The 15,694-nt window shown below is 40.6% G+C and overlaps 1 protein-coding gene and 1 pseudogene across 2 annotated transcripts in view; one reads left to right on the top strand and one right to left on the bottom strand.

The window, feature by feature from the left end:
• The window catches only part of Csmd1 (CUB and Sushi multiple domains 1), a 1,596,844-nt gene that overhangs the window by 944,451 nt on the left and 636,699 nt on the right, over positions 1-15,694 (top strand). The window lies entirely within an intron of this gene.
• On the bottom strand, positions 12,604-13,969 carry LOC128118925 (cyclin-dependent kinase 4-like; annotated as a pseudogene).

Genomic DNA, 15,694 nt, shown 5'->3' with positions numbered 1-15,694 from the left:
GCTTCTTCCTAAAGATGACTAGACTGCTACTCACAACTCCAGGGAGGCTACCTAGAAAACAAGACCCCAAGAAAGACACAGGGATCGCCCAATGACAGAGAAATGGATGAGGTCTATATGAACAAACTAGACGTGAGTGGGGTAATGAAGGGCAAGGGTCGAGGGAAAGAGAGCTTAGGGGAGCGGGAGATCCCAGCTGGATCAAGAACAGAGAGGGAGAACAAAGAATAAGAGACCATGATAAATGTGGACTGTTCTCTTAACCATAGTGGTTTCTTTTTTCAGGGAATCCCCCAATACACCTCTGTACCCCTCAACTTGAATCATAAATCGCCTTTGTGAGCTGCCTTATAAAATTACACACTTGTAGCCTCCTTAACTTTTTTTTTTTTTTTTGTTTTTTTTTTTTTTGTTTTTCGAGACAGGGTTTCTCTGTGTAGCTTTGCGCCTTTCCTGGAACTCACCTGGTAGTCCAGGCTGGCCTCGAACTCACAGAGATCCGCCTGGCTCTGCCTCCTGAATGCTGGGATTAAAGGCGTGCGCCACCACCGCCCAGCCTCCTTAACTTTTGACATAGGTACCCTATGTACAAGTTATTTATTTTATTTAAAATTATAATTAATAGAAATTAAAACCAAACATTCAGTGTTTCATTCTCAAACGCACACTAGAATGTCAACTAGAAATTCAGGATGCATTATCCCTTAAGCCAGTTTTAACCTTTAAGAGGTGTTTTTCCACTCTAAAAGAAATCTGTTCTGGTTCTCCCAGAAGGCAGAGGCTGTTTTGCTCTGAAGCCACTGAGGTCACTCGACCTCATTGCCAGAGAAGATCTGTATTTCAGTCCACTAGAAATAAAAATAGTGAGTCTTTCCTGTTTCTGCCAGTGATGAATGCAAACACATAGTCCCCAGTGCTCACTGGCGGATACTCCCGGGGAGCCAGGAGTGCTCCTTGTGTGCCTTTAAAAATGACATTGGTCTCTAGTTATTACTTTCTTAAAAATCCAATTTTTCCCCTGTGAAAATTCTGCTAAAAAAATGATAAAGTAACAGTTGGTCCCATTGCCAAACAGATTGTACACTCACACTCATAAATCAGATCTCTGAGCCCCAACCATGGATCATGGTGTAGAATTCTGAAATCATTCTTTTTTAATAATTTTGTTGCGGAGTGAAGTATATGTATATCTACCAAATGGAGCCTCTGGGACTCTGTGCAAGGATTTGTCATCCTCTTTTACGTAAGGGCTGGGATCTGATCCTCCGAAGTCATTATTAATTTTCACTGATTCACTGAGAGTCATCTGCCTGTCAGTCATGATAATAATCTCACCTCAGATTGAGGCACCAGCGAGGCTCACTCATGAGCCCGCTTCTTAAAAAGAAGAACTAAAAATGGACTTTTCTTAAATTAACAGTGGTATTTTAAGTTTTCCACAGGATAGTTATTTTAATATAATGAACACGGTATTTAAATGGGCTACTAAGAACTGAATGTAGACTGACTGGTTTGAATTACACAGGACAGGAGCTCCTTTGCCATAACCCCACAAAATGTGTTAGGTGCTGAGGGGCAGCTGAGCACCCCAGTATATTGTCAGAACTTCACAGTGGATTCCATATAGCCATGCTTGGATGCAGCAGAAAATGCTGCCTACTGTATACTAAGTTCTGTTGTTGTTAGTTTTCGCTCTTTTAGGGGGCCTGCCACCCAACTCCCAAATAAATCACACACAGGGGCTTATTCTTAATTATAAATGCCTGGCCTTAGCTTGGCTTGTTTCTTGTCAGTTTTTCATAACTTTAAATTAACTGTCTTTTGCCTCTAGGCTTTTACCTTTCTTTGTTTCTGTATACCTTTCTTTGTTACTCCATTGCTGGTTGTGTAGCTGGTAGCTGCCCCCGATGGATGTCTTTCTCCTTCTCGGGCTCCTGGCTCTCTTCCTCACAAATTTCTCCTTCTATATATTCTCTCTGCCTAACAGCCCTGCCTATTTCTCTCTCCTGCCTTGCTATTGGCCATTAAGTTCTTTATTAGACCATCAGGTGTTTTAGATAGACACAGTAACACAACTTCACAGTTAAACAAATGCAACATAAACAAAAGTAACACACCTTAAAATAATATTCCCCCACAAAGTTCCTCTACATCTGATGTCTAAACACTTGCTGTAGCTGTTATTGTTTCGCTGGTGTCATAGCTGATGGCATCTGAGGCTTCTATAAAGTCATCTCTGTATCTGTGGTTCCACAACTGCAGACTCTTTCAATAATGAAAAAAAATAATACTGCATCTGCTCAGAACACATGCCACAGTGTCTTGTTATTTTTCCCTAAACAATATAGAATGACAACTATTCACATAGTGTTCACATTATATACTCCATCTAGAGACCATTGGAGCACATGGACTGATACACAGGCTGGATACAAGTACTTCTCATTTCATGGGAGGGACTTGAGTAATCCCAAAGGCTTTTGGCAAAGGTCCTAGAACTATCTGTTGTGGGTACCAGGGAATAAGTGACTGTGTTATAGAATATTATTTTAAGGTATGTTACTTTTGTTTATGTTACATTTGTTTAACTCTGTGAAGCTGTGTTATTGTGCTTGTCTAAAATCCCTGATGGTCTAATAAAGATCTGAACAGCCAATAGCGAGCCAGGAGAAAGGATAGGCAGGGATGGCAGGCAGAGAGAATATATAGGAAGAAGAAAAGAGATGGAGGAGTAAAAAGAAGAAGCAGCCAGAGAAGGAGGAGAACACCAAGGGCCAGCTACCCAACTACACAGCAAGCCATGGAGTAAGAGTAGGATTTACAGAAGTAAGAGAATGGGAAAAGCCCAGAGGCAAAATGTAGACCCAATAATTTAATCTAAAGAAAGCTGGCTAACAACCAGCTAAACTAAGGCTGGGCATTTATATTTAAGAATAAGCATCTGTGTGTAATTTATTTGGGAGCTGGGTGGCAGCCCTCCCCCAAGAACAACAACAGTCATAGACTCAAGCATTTTCCAAGATCAAGCATTTGGTGTCAGAGATTATACCGACCTGTCCTGCCCCATCATGGGCTCTTGTCAATAACTGTGACTCTTACTTCAAAGCTATATTCCATAATATTCCATGATAATTTTTAAAGAAATATTCAGTTGCTTAGCATCTTACTTGATGTGCTGGCATGCAAGTCCCCTCATGATTCAGTTATTCTATAATTATCAAGAACTATCAGGTAGATGGTAATTTAATTTTTCATATAAATATCACCTGTTTTTAATGCATTTTTATACTAGTTTCATGCTCCCTACACATAGGATCTGAGTGCAAATTGTCCTCTTTTTCTTTGGCTGTCCATCCTATGGATGTCCTTTATCATACACTGACTTTAAATTCTTGAGTCTCTTCACTTAGAATTGTACATTGTAGGTATAAAATAAATAGCAAATAAATGAAGGATTCAAAGGAGTTTTATCTTGTGAAGTAAACATCTGCAAACCAACAGGTCAATAGAAAGTAACAATAGTATAGTTATGAGCAGTGCATTATAGGTTCTAATTCTAATAGCAAAAGTGGGGTTTCTGGGGAGAACAGAAAGGGATGAATCACCTGATAGCTGACAGAGAATAGAGACCCAGAGTCCTGGATGGGTCACTGTACAAACTCTTTGGAAAAGGAAAAAGGTGAAGTTGCTAGATCACTACAACATTCCTTATCTGTAAAACATGAAGAACAAAGTTATTTTGAACACAGTTGAGAAAATCGAACTCAGCAAACTAATCAATGGAGTAAACATGTGGGTGTGCTGCTCTGAGAAAACCTTTTAGGCATCTGAGAAATTTCACAATTTTACTTTGGATATAAAGTTTATGAAATGAATACTAACCATGTCCTGTTCCTATTTGTGGACATGGCCATTCACTGCCTAGTTTTTGAAGGTTCATATTTCACTTTTTAGAAGACTACTTTTGTTATGGGTCTGGGGTGGCTCTCACCATAACCATAAATAAATTTAATGAGAAGAGGCTTCTTATTTAGGTACTGGCATCCAATGTGGGACCAGGACTGCACCTGGCTGTGCTCCCAAGATGCAGCAGCTAGCCCAAGGCTTATAAAGGCAAACCCCACAAGATTACATGTATTTTATCTACTTGTAGGCAGGATCTAATTTTCACATACATGTCTTACAGTTGTTCTGTATCTTTTTGAACAGAGTTAAGCCAATTTGATTACAAAAGCAGAAATAGCAGTCAGTCTTATGGCCTGCTATCCTACCAGAACAGCAAATTTTACAAGATTAGTCAATTTAAGAATAGTCTTCAATGTCTGGGGAAAAAAGAAAGTGGGCTGGTAGGGTACAGCCTGTAAGAGTCAGGGACATACATGTTGCCAGCATGTTTTGCTTTTTGGTCTCTCAAGCATAGTAAGTCTAAACTTTAAATGTAATGTTAACCATCACAGTTTGAGATCCCATATTAACTTCCATATGTTTTCACAATTTGAAACCCAATACATTTTTTGCAAGGTACTGATTATTTTCAAATTATCTTTAAAATCTGATGTGGTCTACATATGTTAGCAAGAATTGAAAACATTGGTGATAACATTTTCTTTGGGTGAGTTCCATCAAGATATAATGTTTAAGTTCTTTGTGCTTCTAGGTAGGGGCATCTGCTCCAATTTCTTATAAGACTGAGATATAGTTTTGCCCTAGAAAGGAATTAAAAATGATATTACGTTACTTGGTCAGTGTTACTTGGTCAGTTGCTGTGAAGAAACACCATGACCACAGCAATTGTTTTTTATTTATTTAATTTAATTTTTTTAGATTTATTTTTATTTTATATGCATTGGTGTCTCACCTGCCTGTGTGTCTATGTGAGGTGTCAGATCCCTTGGAACTGGAGTTACAGATAATTGTGAGCTACCATGTTGGTGCTGGAATTGAACCTAAATCTACTGGAAGAACAGACAGTGCTCTTAACTGCTGAGCCATCTCTCTAGCCTGACCACAGCAACTCTTACAAAGGAAAACATTTAATTGTGGCTGACCTACAGTTTCAGAGGTTTAGTTCATTGTCATCATGGCAGGGAGGATGGCAGCATGCAGGCAGACATGATGTTGGAAAAGTAGCTGAGAGTTCCCCATCCAGATCCACAGACAGCAGGAAAAGAGACTCTTTCAAAAAGCATGGAATGGGCTTTTTTCAAACCTCAAAGCACACTCCCAGTGACAACATACTTCCTCTATCAAGGCCACACTTCCTAATCCTTTCAAATAGTGCTACTCCCTAGTGACCAAGTATTCAAATCTATGAGCCTATGGGGGTCATTCTTATTTAAACCACCATTCCTACATATTGCTTTCTGCTTGATAATGTGTTCTAGACCTGACGGGAAAGTTGCACCCACAAAGTCTCAGCAATGTGGTCTTTTAAACAAGTCCTACATTAGATGCCAGTTGACTTGTTGATGTGGATCTGGAAATTTCACAAGGCCCCACCCCTAGATGAAGAGCTATAGACAATCACTGTCAGCTCTAAGTACATGTCCCGTATGAGCAACACTAAATGGAATCTTCAGGGGATTGTGTGTGTGTGTGTGTGTGTGTGTGTGTGTGTGTGTGTGTGTGTGTAATTAAAAATGAGGTCATGAATTTGAGAGAGAGTAGGGACCATGAAATCAGTTTCAGTTGGTGAGGGAGGGATGCAGATTATATAAATGCAGGACTCATGTATGAAGTTCTCAAAAAATAAAACTCATACCAGTGAAAATTGGACATGCAATAGTATCTTAAAACAGTGATGGTAAAACACAACACATGCTCAGCCAATTGTTTTAAGAATGAGTCAGCATTCTAGGCCATCATTTGGTCAAGAACACTCAGTATAGAGGAGTCAGAGGAATTTCATAAGATTTGTAATTGATTCTTAGTGTGTAACAGAGACATTGAAAACTATTACTAACCACATGTCATGGGCTTGGAGAATATGGCACTAGAATCACACCATATAGAACCTTACAGAAAGCTTTGCTGGTCCGATAAGAGAGGGTGTGTTGGTTTCTGCTATACAACATCAGGCACTATCTCTAATCTGGGTAAATTAAATGAAGGGATTTTTAGCTGGATATAAAAATAATGCTGCAAAACAAAACTGAAACAAATTCTTAAAAATATGTCCATGCCCCTTCCATTAGATGAGTCAAAATAAATAAGAGAAGTCTTGGGAAAAGCTTCCCTTTGGCCAGTCTTTGCCAACCCAGGAACCAGGACCTGACTGAGGCTGTCCAGTTTAGGAAAATCCTGCTTATCCATGGAAACCACAAAGTCAAGGTGGCAGCTGAAGACAGAGAATACTTCTGAGGACAGTTTATTTTCACCAATTTATCTCTCATTTTAGGGCTAGTTCAAAGTCAAACTCATGAGCTATTTAAAATCTTAAAATATAGACCTTTCTAAAAAAGGGATTGAAATTCTACTGACATTCCACTAAACTTGTTTCTGTTTTACATTGCACATACAGTCAAGGCCATCTTGCTGTAGTGTTTTCTATTTAGGATGAGACAGGTCAAACTGCCCCAAAAAAAGCATAGTTCAATTCCTGATTCCACATTCCACAGTACAGATTGAACTTCTGTAATTTATCCCTGCCACACATTAGTTGAAGAACTGAGGCCTCTATGTTACAAATGTCATACATACACAGACACACAGATATACATATGCACAGAGGCATAAATATACATACAAATATACACCACACACATATTTTGACTTAAAGTAATAGGAAAAGTGCCTGTATTTTTGTTGAAATACATAAATACATTTCCTCTGTCAATTTTGTCACCAGTATAGTTTTTCATTCAATCTATAGTTTATTGAACAACTCTGTACTGAAGGTAATAGACATTCTTAGTATTAGAGAATATACAATTGACTTCCTTTGCTTATTCTCAGGCTGTTCTGTGTGAGTGCTTGTGCATCACTGTGTTCCACAACATTTCTGTTGAAAGGCCAGTGAGATGCTCTTTGGCATTTTAATTGTCTCTTTAGCACAGCCCATCAGAAACATCTGCTTGACTGTTTGGCTAATATGTGCTGATTCCTGTTCTTCTGCTTTGTTTTGTTTTAAGATGCAAACATACATTCACATTTAGTGACTTCATGAAGCCACCTTTATGGCTTAGGCATATTAAGAAAACAGTAAGAGGGAAGCAAGTTGTTCTCAGTATATCCTTTTAACCATTAAGAAGAAATGCATGAAATGAACACCTACAGAGAGCCAAAAGAGTAAGGACCTCAGGCAAGGTTAGCCATGAAATGTATCTCTCTTGGTGGTTCATTTCATTATTTAACTCCAAATGCCCAAGGCATAAGTAGTTATCATGTTTGTTGGTGATGCCTCCAGCAAGACACAGAAACCTGGAGAACTACCCCCATCCTCGGAAACTTCAGAAAGTTCCAAGTACCCGCCTTTCCTTTGTTTCACCCACTGGACACTAACCTGGCCACAAAATTTGGTTCAGATTCTCTTGGAACCAATTTAAAGATTCTTGTAGAGAGCAACATCTAAAAGAATATCATGGCTTCCAGACGCTCTGTCTGTTCTTTATAGCAATCCATACACACAGGACAATAGAACAGAAGAAGACAATTATCCAGCACCATCTGTGTCACCAATAGGCTTTGGTCTCCCAGCTTACACCACATAAAATATTAAAGTTAAGCTCTCTGGCTTAATAATCGTTCCTGCCTTGTTTACTTGATGTTATTAAAATTCAAATCTAGAACAAACCCATTTATTCAGTATATATTTATTCAGCGACTTTTTGGTGCTGCTCAAGTTTTTAGGCTCTGGAAGTAAAAATGGTAGTTTCTGTTCTCCAAGAAGCTGAATTCTGAGAGAAGGTGAATAGTAAAGGACGCAGAAGAGATGTGAATATTGTTGGTGGTCCTGCAGAGACTTGTAAATGATTTGTTCCTTAGTAATAGATTTAAATTGTAAGTCTAAGCCTCTCTCCCTCCCTCAAGGGTGTTAGGAAATGATGGTAGTTGGTATGCCTGTTTCTACCACTAAGAATGTGCCAAGAGACATAGATCTCGGTCCCTCCCTCACCACAGGTCACTAGGTCACCTGTCAAAGTCCCCTACCTCTACCTCATCAGAACCGCTCATAGGAACATTGTGGTAGGCCCCATAGGGCAGAAGCTTTGGTTTTCAACTAAATTTAAGTAGAAATGAAATTCTGTTGTTTAAGCCATTGGGTTGTATGTGTGTGCAGGGTTTGGGGGTGGGGAGTAAGGGGGGCTCTGCAAGGCTCCATATTGCTCTTAATTCTGTGATGCAGTTACTGGTGTTCTCAGCATGTCCAATTCTAGAAACATGGAGCGTGCTATAGCCCTATGTTTTCTCCAGTCCTGCCCAGTCCCCTGTAGTCCAGACAAATCTCTCTCACCCACAGTCCTGCAGCCACTCGACCCAAGTAAACACACAGAGGCTTTTTATATTCTTTACAAACTGTATGGTCTATAGCAGGCTTCTTGCTAGCTAGCTCTTGTAACGTAATTCAACCCATAACTATTAAGCTGTGTATCGCCACATGTTCTGTGGCTTTACCTGCATCCCATTACATGTTGCTCCTTGGGCAGCTGGCTCGCATCTCTCTCTGCCTTTCTTCTTCCTCTTTCTCTGCTTGGATTTTCCTCCTGCCTCTAAGATGCCTTGCCATAGGCCAAAACAACTTTATTCATTAGCAAATGGGATCAACACATATTCAGAGTATACAGAAAGACATCCCATAGCAGCATGCTGTATGTTCACAATGTATAGAGAGTCCTCTGTTTACTTTCTTATGAAAACAGTTCATTTATTTGTTCTTATAGTACACAATTTCATTATATTTTTAACACCCAGTGTAGCATGAATCTTAAATGGTCTTATTAATAAGAACAAACCCAGGGCCTGGTATTGGGGTGAATGCTGGAAGATCAAAGAAGCAGAACAAGCCACAGCTTCCTCACCTCACCAATTCCTTAGCTGATCCTGTTTCCTCAGACTAGAAGCCTCTGAGTTCTCATCCAGAATGAATCTCAGCTGAACTGCTGCTCAAAAGCCTAAAAGCTTAACCAGTCTCTAGTTCCTGGTTACTGCCTACTTTCTGCTTCCTGCTATCTCTTCCTGGGATTGAAGGTGTGTGTCACCATGCCTGGCTGTTTCCAGTGTGACTTTGAACTCACAGAGATCTGGATGGATCTCTGCCTCCAGAATGCTAGGATTAAAGGTGTGTGTACCACCATTTTCTGACCTCTATGTCTGTCTAGTGGCTGTTCTGTTCTCTGACCCCAGATAAGTGTATTAGGGTGCACGATATATTGGGGAACACATTATCATCACAACCCAGTGCCCAAAAGACACCACAAAACACTGTAGACTCTGGACTTCCAAACATTTTTCATTATCATTTCTCCAAATGAAATCATACTGGCAAGCTCAAAAATTTTAAAATAATAGTCATAACTATTAAAGCTCAGTGATCAGCTTGCAATAGGAATGATATGGAACTATGTCAAGTTGAATTGGTCAGGGTTCTCCAGAGAAGGAGGGCTGTCTAGAATGGAATTGTGTGCAGACAGATTGATTCCATGGAGATGGCTCAGGTATTGCGGAGACTTGCTAGAAACAAAACTTGGTGGTGGGCTGTCAGCCAAAGGCTCAGGTAACATTTGCATTGTGAGTCCTAAGATAATTGCTGGCAGAATTTCTCTCTCCAGGGGTAGGACAGAATTTTTTTTTCTATTCAGGTTATCAACTGATTGGATGTGAACCACCCCTACTAAGAAGGTAATATGCTTTGCTCAAACTGTACTAATGTAATCTCATCCTCAAAAAAAAAAAAAAAATTCCATCTAGAACACTGAACAAATATTCCAGCACTGTGGACCTGGCCAGATTAACACATAAATCAGTTCTCCTCTGTGTACACAATCTGTGTAACTAAACGCAGCCTTCACATTAATTTGTGATAATAGTCATAGAGCAGATGAAGGAATCATCCACTCAGAAGCAAGGTTTCAAGCTAGAAAGAATGATCCATAGATTCAACAAAATAGTTATTTAGCCTAATCAAAGATAATTATATTTTCTGTTTCACTTTGTCATGATATTTGCATGCCTAATGAAGACAATAATCTATTATGTCAGCAATGGGCTTTATTGTTTTTCTAGAACTTCTAAAATTTAAATTTGCCCAAAGCAGTCTTCAGTATTTTTTCCTTATCATAGCTGTTTTGTTAGTTTGTTTTTAGAGACAAGGTCTGATTACGTAGCCCTGGCTGGTCTGGAACTCACTGTTACCCTCCTGTCTCAACCTTCCAGGTACTGGAGTTACAGGCACACACCACCAGGCTCAGCTAAGCACCATCATATCGTGCAAACTAGTTAGAAAGCAAAGAGCAGTCACCACTTCGATTCCAGCTCTATTCTGATGTTCCCAAATAAACCAAGCCTCAGAATACTGAAATAGTTGGGGGGTGGGACGCGCTGTTTTTGCCATTTTATTCCATTTACCTTCCCAGGGGCCAGCTGAAGAATGTCAAGTCCTATGAACCTATACAAAGATTGATGAGATAAGGCTTGCTCTCTGTCAGTGCTTTTCTTCTTCCCACATTTGGATACGTGAGTGCCCTGTCTTTCTTCCTTTGATTGGGAGAGTCTGGAATTCCAGACTGATTACCTTCTCACCTTTCCATGCTCTGATTGTGGTTTAACAGCTTCCTAGAGTAGCTTCACCCGTCAGTGAGGCAAGCCACACCAGGCACTATTATGACTTCTCTGCTCTTCCTCTAGCTTCCCTTCTCTATATGTCTCTTGCTACACCTTTTCTGTTTACTTCTGCCATGCTTGCTGATGCACAAGGCAGTGGTGACTATGTCACACTGTGCCCTGTAGTGCCTGGGACCCATGACTGCCATTGGCAGCTAATTCCTACCTAAGATAGGGACTCTGCCACTTTTTCCAAATCACAGTAGTTAATATGTGCACAGATAATTACTGTAATTAGCTAAGCAGGGCATCTGAAGGCCAAGAATCCAATAGGATTCCAAGACATGTAAACATAAAATTAAAAGATCAGTGAACTATGGATAAAGGACAAGAAGTCAGGAAGGGATGTGTAAGTGAGTTCTTGGAGGCACTGGAGGGAAAATTTTACATGATCAAAATACATTGTATATGTGTACAAAATTATCAAATAATGAATTGAAAAATCTAAGAACTATTTAGGAAAAGAATAAAGGGTTTAACACACACACACACACACACACACACACACACACACACACACACACACATCTGCAGCAAGATCATGAGTGGCCTTGAAGTACTAGGTGACTCTGGGTTTTATTTTGTTTGCTGTGGAAATACAATAAAGGGACTTACATGAATAAGACAGAAGTCTAGGAAGAGAGTGAGAGGAAGAAGATAGAGAGAGTCATAAAGTCAAAGAAAACAAAGAAGATTTGAGAGGGACAGGCAAAAGAGCAAGTGTTGGGGGATATTAATACATAATGCGTGATGGTGTATTGCTGTGATTGATACAATAAAACACTGAATGGCCAATAGGCAAGCAGGAGGTATAGCCAGGGCTTCAGGCAGAGAGAGAAAGGAGGAGAGGTAATCTAGGAGCATGAGAGAGACTCAGGGAGACACAGATAAAGCAGGATGGGTGGTGTGTGACATTACACAGATTAACAGAAATGACTTAGTTTAAGCTATAAGAGCTAGTTAAAAACAAGCCTAAGCTAAGGCTAAGCTTTCATAATTAATAAGTCTCCCTGTTGTTATTTGTGGGCTGCTGGCCCAAAGCAAAATCTGACTACAAGCAACTACTAATAGCAACATCTATCAAATGGCAGTCATGAATAGCCAATAATAAATATCCCTGGGATTTGAACAATGGTGTATCCATTTGGCCAGTTTTCAAGTGGTAGGAAAATAAACAGCAAGTCAAGTTAGAATGAAGCTCTTGAGAACAATAATCCCTAGAATCAAAGAGAACACGGTGGTTCCATTGCCTATGGAGGCTACAGTTGGGGAGAACAAAGAAAGGTGATAAGTTGGTAGGACTTTGTGGAAGGGTGAGGGCTGGGCTGACTGTGTGCTTCCCCCCTGACTCCTTGGTCAAAGACAGGTCCTTGTGAGTATATGTAAACTTTTCTCATGATCCACAGAAAATTCCAGATGCTCTAGGATTTCTATCTTGTCAATCATTTCAGATATTAATATTTGAAATGTTACCTTGGGGGCCCAACTGTGTTGCTGCTGCTGTTGGTGGTGGTGGTCTTGTTTTAGTTGCCTTATCAAAAGGGATCTCAGTATAAATCAGGGAGGGAAGAAGACAAGACACCCCCAACCTTTAGAGTAGAGAAGTGGGAGGGCAAGGGGGTAAGTCTTGTAAGGAGGAGTGGGGAATGCCATTTAAAGCTTCAAATACTCTCTGTGAAAAACTGGAGGAGTCGCCACAGCCTCAGAGGAAGCAGAGCTTGCCTTTTCAGTAACGTTGTGTCCACTCAAGCATCTAGAAGAAGGGAAAGGCAGACACTTTACTTCTCACTCTGGGTCTTTTTCTTCAATGTGCAGATAAGCGCTGCAGGACTCAGAAAGCAGATATTCCCTTATGTGGGTTAAAAGTCAGCATGTCTAGCTGCTGCTGTGCTCCAGACTCCTCCATCTTGGGCACCATTGACTGCATTGGCCTATTGGTCAAGGCCCTCTGGGGGAAAGGCTTTTTTGGGGTACCGATATATCTTGAGGCCAGATATCTTCAATGAGATCAATGATTTTTCCCACCTGGTCAGCTTCAGAGTTTCCAAGGAAGAGATGCTTTCTATGAAGCATCTCTGCAAAGATACAACCAACATGCCACATGTCCACAAGTTTTGCATATGGAGATGGAGAAGAACTTCAGGAGCATGGTACCTTGACAGCCACAGGTGTGAGAGCCACCTGGTAGCTACAGATATTGGTTAGGCCAAAGTCAGCCAGCTTGACTGCTCCATTACTTGTCACCAGAATGGTCTCTGGCTCCAGGCCTTGGTGACTAATGCAATTTGCATGAAGCAAATTTTGGCTGCTTAGAAACTGATACATCAGGTCCCTGATGATCTCAAGTGCCAAGCCTGGGGGTGCCTTGTCCAGGTATGCTCTTAGATCCTAGTCTATATGTTTAAATACTAGGGTGACCTTAATGTCTAGGTCACTTTAGGAACTAGCACAGATATCCATTAGCCAATCCACACTGGGATGCTCAAAGGCCTCCAGCCTCCTCAGTCAGGCTGCCTCATAAATTGTGCTGATGGGAAGGCTCCCTTCAGCTTCCCTTCTGTTAGGAATTCTCACACTCTTGATGATCACAAAGTGGCCACTGTAGAAATCCTGGGCCTTACATATCATCTCGTAGGTACTAACACCAATTTCAGCCACTAGTTGAGAGGTAGCCATCTTCAGATTATCAGGGGATAATTCCTGGGAAGCTGGATGCTATGAGCCAGACCATAGACACAAACTGTTCTGTTTTTAAATGTCCCCATAGCAATTTAAGTTTGTTGTTCTGTCTGTTTATTTTTTGTTTTTTCTGTTCAGCATCGGGTCTCAGGGAGACATCTCCTAAGGTAGAATGCCATTTGGGGACCTAGGCAGTCATTCCAGATCAGGGTGCATGCTGCTTCAATTTTTTCCACCCTCCAATGGCTTAATATAGCTCTAGCCTGGGGCCCCGAGGAGAGATGAAGGATGGCTGCAATCTTCCTTTCTACTTCTGTTGAAAAGACCCATCTATTCTTCCAAAGGCTTTATCTGAGGGTTAAATAAATTTTCTCCGTGTTCTTCTCTTCTGGAATAGCTGTGTGATACTTTCTCTGATCATAGGCTGTAAAATGGAAGTGATCAGGCAATTCCTTCAGTCCCCATATTTCCTTTTCTGTGTTGAATACCAAGCCAGCCAGATGCCAAGGAGAGAGTGACTTCCTCTAAGGTAACCTAGGACAAGATGCTAATTAGAGTCTCTCTTACAGGGTTCTTTCCCTGGTGTTCCCACTTTGATGTTCAGGAAGGGTAGGGTTTCCAAAAGGGACACTAACTACTCTAGCCAGCTTGCTTAAAATAGTCAAAAAATTAAACTTTGTCATCTTAATTGGCTTTATGAAACCACTTAGAGAATAATAAGAAAGGATGAATAAAACACTTAGGTGGCCAGATTTTTTAAATAGATTTTACAATTTTTATTTATTTATTTATTTATTTATTTATTTATTTATTTAACTGAATTTCATTCCCTCTTGGAAATCTACTGAATCTAGACTAGAAAACAATTTCTAATCATAATTGAATTAATGTTACTGTAGGGACTCATTTTGCATGTAGTGAGTATTCATAGACGTATTATTTATTTATGTGAACTGCTGAGACTTGCCTCAGTTACCCAGCTCCATCTCCTTCCTTCTCTGGATCTTTCTGTTCTTTTTTTCCCCCTCTACTGGGTTAGAAGTGGCTAGTGTTAGTATACATGGTAGTGGTCTGTGCTTGGATTTCCCTAAAAAACCAAAAACCCTATGACCAGCCAAGAAGGCAAGTTTCTTCAGAGAAACTTTCTATCTCCTGAGAAAATATCTTGGTGTTTAGATACGCAGGGTTGTCTCAGTATCAAAGGCGGCTCATCATCATCATCATGGTAAAGCATATCCTATACCCCATTGGCAGTCTGCCCTTATTGCAGACTTCAGTGGACTGTGGAATTCGATGCTGTACAGTGCAAGCGGGGAACCCAGCAGATGTGTGGAGGAGGTGTCTTAGATCTTGAAACGCCAATCAAGAGAACAAAGAAGTAATAATCCAGGCAATCACTAGTGTTGAGGACAGAAGCTTCAAGTTTTTCAAATACAAGGTGTGAAATATAAGGCGATTTGCCATAATAAAATAAGGAAATGAAAAAGAAACCTTGAAAATTGCAACACCAACAGAGAAAAAAGCTGAGAGACAGAAATGTAGAAGACACAGTGAAGTCTTCAGAGGCTTCATAACCCAAATTGAACGCACAAAGAAAATAGCAAAAGCATCCTGTGATCTAGGAGTGGGAATGGAAGACTGTAGAGATCCACATTTAATGGTTGAAAGGAAGCAGAACAGACAGCCCAGTCAGCTTAATGGGAGGTGAGGGCAGAGCCCTGCTTAGAAATGCACCACCAAGAATCCTGGTATCACTAGGCATCTAGGTGTACCTAAGCCATTCTGGGCTTGACAATTTATTAGACTCTCAGGACTGTAGGACTCTCTGTAAGTTATGTAGTAAAGACTACCTATAAATCTGCCTGGGAGAGACCCACAGGGAGTGTCTCAGGGGAGTCTGCAAGAATTACTCGCAGTCATGTCCCAGGGAGGACGCATGGAAGCACACTCCAAGTATTACCAGTTCAGAAAGCTCCTAGGCATTCAGAGTACATCTTGGCTTTCCTTGTGTGTGTACCACTGACATATTGCAGGATAAGGACCCATGCTGGCCATAGTGAAGCCATGCCTGAGATAGGCAGAGAAGAGTGTTAGCAGCAAATAACTGAAGAACCAGAGAGTCAGAAGCAGGGAAGCCTAGAGGAGTTCTCAGAAGACAGCAGTCTGTAGACACATAGCAACAAGTCACAGGGAGGCA

The sequence above is a fragment of the Peromyscus californicus genome, unplaced genomic scaffold (assembly GCF_007827085.1).
Source record: "Peromyscus californicus insignis strain IS unplaced genomic scaffold, ASM782708v3 Scaffold_23__1_contigs__length_62951481, whole genome shotgun sequence".
NCBI classification, from domain to species: domain Eukaryota; kingdom Metazoa; phylum Chordata; class Mammalia; order Rodentia; family Cricetidae; genus Peromyscus; species Peromyscus californicus.
The sequence above is the reverse complement of the archived record's forward strand: the minus strand, read 5'-3'. Positions and strand labels throughout refer to the sequence as shown.